The sequence below is a fragment of the Stegastes partitus genome, unplaced genomic scaffold, assembly GCF_000690725.1.
Source record: "Stegastes partitus isolate 25-593 unplaced genomic scaffold, Stegastes_partitus-1.0.2 Scaffold2664, whole genome shotgun sequence".
In the NCBI taxonomy this organism is placed as follows: Eukaryota; Metazoa; Chordata; class Actinopteri; family Pomacentridae; genus Stegastes; species Stegastes partitus.
The window spans coordinates 1-7,470 of NW_007580395.1; the positions used below are offsets into that span (position 1 = coordinate 1).

The 7,470-nt window shown below is 40.7% G+C and overlaps 1 long non-coding RNA gene across 1 annotated transcript; it reads right to left on the reverse strand.

The window, feature by feature from the left end:
• Nucleotides 1-1,570: 1,570 nt before the first annotated feature.
• Nucleotides 1,571-5,221, reverse strand: LOC103375554 (uncharacterized). The gene is made up of 4 exons (XR_521221.1): nt 4,932-5,221; nt 4,521-4,660; nt 2,509-2,593; nt 1,571-2,042 (listed from the first exon to the last, which is right to left on the reverse strand). It is a non-coding gene; the product is annotated as an uncharacterized LOC103375554 (long non-coding RNA).
• Between the last annotated feature and the right edge of the window lie 2,249 nt (nt 5,222-7,470).

Genomic DNA, 7,470 nt, shown 5'->3' on the forward strand with positions numbered 1-7,470 from the left:
TGATCAGTTTGTTTAGTCTGTTGGTGTCGCTGGCTCCGATGCTGCCTCCCCAGCAGACTACAGCAGAGAACACTGCACTGGCAACAACAGACTGATAGAAAATGTTCAACATCTTGCTGCACACGCCGAAGGATCTCAGCTTCCTCAGGAAGTAGAGTCTGCTCATCCCCTTCTTGTGTACAGCCTCGGTGTTGATCCTCCAGTTCAGTCTGCTGTCAATGTGGACGCCCAGGTACCTGTAGTCCTCCACAGCTTTAATGTCCTCCCCCAGGATGTTCAGGGGCTGTGTGGCCGTCCTCGTCTTCCTGAAGTCCATCACCATCTCCCTCGTCTTGGCCACATTCAGGAGCAGATGGTTCCTCCCAGACCACTCCACAAAGTCACTCAGCAGCGCTCTGTACTCCTCATCCCGTCCACCACGTATACACCCAACCACTGCAGAGTCGTCAGAGAACTTCTGCAAGTGGACCAACTCAGAGTTGTAGTGAAAGTCTGAGGTGTACAGAGTGAACAGGAATGGAGAGAGCACAGCGCCCTGTGGGGCTCCTACGTCACTAACCACCACATCAGACAGAGCAGCTCCAAGACGGACAAACTGCGGCCTGCCGGTCAGGTAGTCAGTAACCCAGGAGACCGTGGGTGAGTCTCCCATCATCGTCTGCAGCCTCTCCCTCAGCAAAAGTGGCTGGATGGTGTTGAATGCACTGGACAAATCAAAGAAAGTGATTCTCACTGTGCAGCCAGCACCATCCAGGTGTGAGTGAGCCCTCTGCAGCAGCTAGATGACGCCATCCTCGACTCCCAGACGAGGCCGGTAAGCAAACTGCAAAGGGTCAAGGGAAGATTTTACCTGCGGACGGAGATGGGCCAAGACGGGCCAAGACTCAACTCTGCAGAGTGCTGCCGACCTGAAAGCAAGCAGTGGAGCTTTATTGCACACACGTCTGAGCGGAGGAGCGACGCCAGCAGCACGACATTCAACGATAAGGTGAGTGAGGTGAAAGAGAAGTTCATGGAACATGGCTCATTTAATTGGCTGCTTGTTTTAAACAAAACCTCTCAGCAACCCTGTGAGGCTGCACTCAAAAATGTAATTTGTTTAACTTACTTAATAGTTATGTCAGCAATTTCCACCGAACTCAGTTAAGCTAGAACTAATGAAGTAATATTAAAACTTGTGGAACTTAAGTGTAAGCACAATGACTGCATTAAGTGACTCCAACATTATCTGATCAACTCATACTTAATAAATTAGTGTCCAGCTAACTTAAACTTTAATTTGACATAATACCATTTCCTTCACTCTAATTTAATGTGTTAACCAACATAAAGGCTTTTTATTGGACTGACTTTACTCACTTTTGTGAATAGAACTCAGACGTATATGGTCAGACCAACTAAACAATAACTTCTAGTTCCTACACAACCTACTTAAGGGGAGCAACCAGTGGATTTTGTTGTACTCAACTGCTTTTAATTATTCTAATGATACTGATTTTAAGTGGACTCACTAAACCCCGATATGTCAACAATTTCCACACAGTGAAGTAAATTCAAATCAAAAACGCTGTTTCTTTGAAAAATCCAATTTATTGCCAATAAAACAGACAACTGGTGAACTGTCAGGGTTCAAGACAATGTCAGTCAACATCTTCCACCTTCAGACATCAATCTTAACAATGTTTAACCAAACAAAAATGGTACCATTCACTCAGTTGGCAATCTCTAACAGTGCTGCATAGAAAATGTTCAACATTACCTTTTAATACCACAACCATCAGGAAAACACGTTTTTGCAGAACCTCAAATGTGTGCCTCAGGTTTGTTGGGTAGCTCAAGTCCAGTGAGTACATGAGGCCAAATAAAATGTCCACTGCATTTGCAAATGTCACCGAGGTCATGAAGCACCTCAGCACCTCCACCCCCCTTCTATGATGATCCCAACATCTTCCAGGTCATCTGTTGGTTCGCCACCTTCTTTCTTTACGGTGAAGAGTCCCAGGACTGTCTGCTCCCATGGCCTCATGGTTGTCTTCAACATCCTGAAAAACAAAATAATTACACCTTTATTTACAACATACATGCAGAAAATAAATCATTTGCTCATTGACAAAAATCTACAAAAGAAAACTTTCCAGAGATAAAACGGTACCATCAGTGAATAATAGCTTCAAACAGCAGTCCACAAACTGTTACTACTGTGAGAATGTATTGAAATGATGGAAGCAATACCATTATTTTCTGTAGGCACCGAGGGACGCAGGACTGTGTAAAAGGTACCCAAGACAATAAGGAACTGATTGATTTGTTGTTTCTGGTGCTCTGATATCTTAATATTCTGTGCTATAAACCTGCATTTTTATCCAAAAGCCAACAAGGCAGTCAATCTGATCCTGAGAGATTTTCTTGGTTGTTATGGAGTTTGTTTAGAAACAGCTTTGAGAAAGTAAACAGGATTCCCATTTTCAGTTTCAAGAGCAATCATGTAGGAAGCACCAAAATACTTACAAGGTACTCCCTTAGTAGATTTTCAGGGTCTTCGTTGAATCAGTGCTCTGAGGATGCAGCTTCTTCTTGTTTCAACACTTTCATTCTACAACGGACAAGGGAAATGTTTGAAAGAATTATGTTATTATATTGTGCAGTAATTAGCATAACAGACTCATCAAAGTCTTTAGGCTGCTGATTTGTATCATGCCACTTCATGACTATTTTTTGAAGTTGAATGGCAGTGCTTACATTTGTTGACATGGTGGAATGTGCCTTTATTTGAGGGGGAATAAAATTCCTGATTGTTTAGCAAGACTCCAATTCTGAACAAGGTTCAGATTGTTGGATTGTTTTGTATATGCAGCAGCTTCATCCAATCTGCATCTGAGCATCACCATTGGTGAAAAAGTCTGATCTGGACCTTGGCTTGTTACATCAGACACAAAGAGGAAAGATTCAAAGCGTTGTAACATGGCTGCCATGTTTAGGAGCGTAGACATAATACAGAGTCGACCCCGCATCGGCCGCTACCACGTATTGGCGGCCATCTTGGTCCAGTCGTCCGCCCCAGTCTGCTCTGCTGTTGGACCGGGGCGGTGAAGTCTCAAAGCATTAAATCAATCATAGCTAGCTGAATACTTAATTGATTTTCACATGTTTTTTTTTCCTCTGCAAACGTCAGGCTATATGTTTTGGCGTTTCCAAATATTCATAACAGGATAAACAGTAAAATAATATTCTGATACGCAATGTATGTGTTGAATGATAAAAGAAAATAAAAGAAATATGCTAACAAAATGTAACATTGACTATAAACATTTGTTTACATTTAATTATTGATATTATTAGGCTATTATTTTGAAACATTTGACAGTTGAGAATGAGTGATTTAGAGTGATTCTTTTTATGTAGTTCGATTTTTTTGTGTTGTTAGGAAAAATCTTGATTAATATGCATTTAAGAAGCTGTGTACATAGCATCCTGACTAAAAACTCTCCCATCCACCACAGACAGTTTAGCCTTCTGGGGTCCAGCAGGACATGTGACCATTTTTGTCTTTTTTGAATCAACCTTTGATGGTAACTGACTCTGTTAATGCAAATGGCTTGACTTCTACAGGGAGATGTATTCTCACCCCAAATGTTAAAACCTGACCAATCCGTTCTTTACCAGATCAATAAGCTATATTTTTCACTCCCTTTAAGAACCTGAGAGGACAGAAATGTACATCTCTTTTAACTGCTGTCAAAATACAATTCATTATTTTTTTCTATTTTTTTCTTAAATCTCTTAATCAACTTGAGTCCTAATCATACAAAAAAAGTAGTCATATGCAGAGTTTTAATCCTTACACGCCAGTTTGATGCAGGATATGTAAAATACCTGAGCATTTGACTTTTTTCATATCAAAGGACATCCATCCATCCATCTTCTCCCGCTTATCCGGAGTCGGGTCGCGGAGGCAGCTGAAAAATGGTTAAAATGGGATGAAAAGGGTTAAAACTCTGCAAATTAATACTTTTTTGACAGTTATGATTCAGACTCGAGTTGCTCAAAAGATTTAAACAAAAAAAGGGGAAAAAATATGAATTAATGATATTCATAAAGCAGTGTAACGTGATTGTACATTTTTGATGGACAAAATATTTTTACGCTACTTTTGCCAATACACAAAAAAACACAATGCATCAAAATGAACAAAGCCATAAATTATTTACATGTCACAGGCCTGAAAATTAGATTTTTTTTTTCATTTTAAAAAGCTGTGACATCATATGATAAAAGTGGGATGAAAATGTATACTTTTTTGATAGTTATGATTCAGACTCGAGTTGATCATAAGATTTATACAAAAAAGTGGGGAAAATATTCATTTATGATATTTATAAAGCAGTTTAAGATGATTGCACATTTTTAATCAACAAAACAACCCAAAGGGTTAAACCTCTTTCGTTTGACATTTAAAGTTGAACTTCCTGATTTTACTATAGTATTCTGAATGAGCGCAGACATTTGTTAGAAAAACCCACCTTGTCTAAATCTTCCATGATATTTTTAATTTTTTGTCCTGCAGCTCCTCCTTTCTTTTGAAAAACTGCCGTCAGCCTGGAGGAGTGGTGTACCAGCTGCTGCATGAACTTAGATCTCAGCGAGTAAACTCTGCCTCCACCTGAAAACATTTAACAATGACAGAAAAAAATCAACAAATGTTTTGTGGTCTACAACAACACAAGATTGGTTCATGAAAACAACAATGGAATTATCAAACCAAGAAAATATTACTCGACTGATTGTCACTGTTGTCACACTATTATTGGAAATTATGTCAGAATGGCAGTTCATATTAACTTTCATTTCTGGTAAACATTCATATCATGTTTTCCCTTTACCCCTTAAAAAATTCATACTGAAATTATTGATCAACACAGTATTTCACTGACCTCACGCTGTGAGAAGAGAGCTGGCCTCCTTCTATTAAACTCTGAGATGAACGGCGTGTCTTTGACCACCTCATGCCGCCTGGAGGCGAACGTCCTCTCCATTTTCTCCTTCACCACTTGTTGCTGTTGCTTTTTGTCACCTCAGCCAGTAGTGCCAGCCTCTCCTCCTCTAGACTCTCTTGGGATTGCCCTGTTGGATAACTGGGATAGTAGTTCCCCTCTGCTCGTCGAGCTAAAACGCTAACGTAGCGTCTTCGCTGCTAACGTTAGCAGCTAAGACGCTAACGTAACGTCTTCGCTGCTAAAGGTAGAGAAACTGCATCGGCGCTTGTTGATAAATACTTGCCTGAATACATGTCAGTTAGCCTGGCAAGCTTGTGGCGTCCCCCGTGGATGTCGGCGCCCTTAGCATTTGCCTATACTGCCTATGCCTAGGGCCGGCTCTGGACGTCATCCACCGTTGATTCGGTATCTTGTTAGCTAGCTAACAGTCATTCACGTGCTCAAATATTACCCACATTTTAGCAAGTTAACTATGCAGTAACACCATCAATACCATTTTCATACCATAAATCTACATTCAATCATCAAAGACAGCATCAAAAATATATACTTACTTGGATAATTACTCGAATGTTGCCTGGTTAAATCCGTACTTCCTTCACCTTGGCACACCTGCTTCTTACTGACATGTAGTCAGATCCTGCGCATGCGCAATACAGATCTACTACGGAAACTTAATTGGGACAATCTTAGTGCGCACTTTTTGATTGTGCGATTCACTTAACACGTTATGTTGTCTACAGCCAATTGTCTTTATTAGCTTTAACAAATCCTAGGTTTTAGTTATACTTGCTAAAGTGGATTAGGTTTTATCAGCCAAAGTAGACATGTTAATTTAAATTGGTAAAGGTGCATTGCATTAATTCAACGACTCATTAAGTTCACTTTTTTTGAGTGTGTGCTGCTTACTCTTAGAAAATAGTCAAGGCGCGCGAGTCAGGTTTTTAACCTTTTGAAAGAGGGTAGTCTGACTCACCAGATGTAGACTGAGGGTAAAAGTCTACCATTGGCCGCTAATTTCAGGCAGCTTTGTTCCCTCCTATCAATCAAACAACAACAACGTCCAACCTAAGACACTGAAAATTTTAGGTTTTGCGAACTCAACGAGCTGATTTACATTTGAAATAATTAAAACACAACTTAAAGAGGAGAGTAAATAAATTGTCAAACCCAATATTAAGATTCTTTTACATTTAATAGAGCAAACAAAATTGGATTTTTAAAGCCTAAATACATTTTATTTAACATCTGCTAATGTCAACTGATCAATATTCATTTTCAGCACAAGGAATCCTCTTTGTTTGTATAGTTTGACTAGTAATAATGATAAACGGGACATTGTACTGAAACATAAACCTGTAAAGTGTAAAATGACATATTTCTTGTAACCTTTTAAGTAAAGCAGATCAACGTCAACCATTTAACTAATATGTCCAATTTATGTTTTGGTCCATTAAATTCCTCACTTGTTGTTTCTATTGGAGTTCAGTTGACATATTTCTTATGAAGGTCAGGAAATGTCACCTAATGCGCCTCCTTTCATCTTTCAGGTCTACGTTTGTGGGGATTCAACGGGAACGAGTGCCTGCCAGCAGCTGAATATTACACCCCAGGGGCTGACCAGTGGACAACGATTGCACCATGACCATCCGGCGCAGCGGAGTCGGAGTCGTGGTATATGCAGATCATATCTTTGCGGTAAGTACATGAGTCACTGCTGACACCCGGGGAACATATACATCACATCCATAATGTGTGAAAGCTTTCTTCAGCAGGGATTTTAAACTCATAAGACTGATGCTGGTGTTTGCCAGCATTACGCTTGTATAAAAAAAATCAGATTTATGTCCTGACTAGAACCTCAGGAAAACAATTCTTTTTATCTGTTTGTTTAATTGACTGAGGATGTTTCTGATATATCTATTTGCCTTCTACTTTATTTTACCTTCTTGTTTTAACTCAAAGACACGTTTCGCGCTGAGCTCTGTACATTTAAACACTCTCCCCATTACTTTACTTGTCCTCTCGCAGGTTGGTGGCTTTGATGGCCACAACCGTCTGGGCAGTGCCGAGGCCTATAACCCTCACACTAACAGCTGGATGGAGGTGGCCCCCATGATGACCACGTGCAGCAACTTTGGCATCGAGGTACTCGACAGCCGGCTCTTTGTCGTCGGGGGCTTCAAAAGCATCACCACCACCTATACCGTTGAGTCATACGACACCACGACAAACGAGTGGTCAGAGGTCCAAGACATGGACATTTTCCGGAGTGCCCTGAGCTGTTGCGTGATCTCTGGGCTGCCCAACATGGCCGAATACGCTGCCCCGCGTGACATCCAGCCGCTTCCACCACTGGAGGAAGTGATGTCAGAGTCAGAAGACTCTGACTAAACCTCGTGCCTCGCCATGTGCCACCATGAAGACTGACATAAAGAACCTAAAAATGTTCATCTGTGTTATATAAATAAATGTT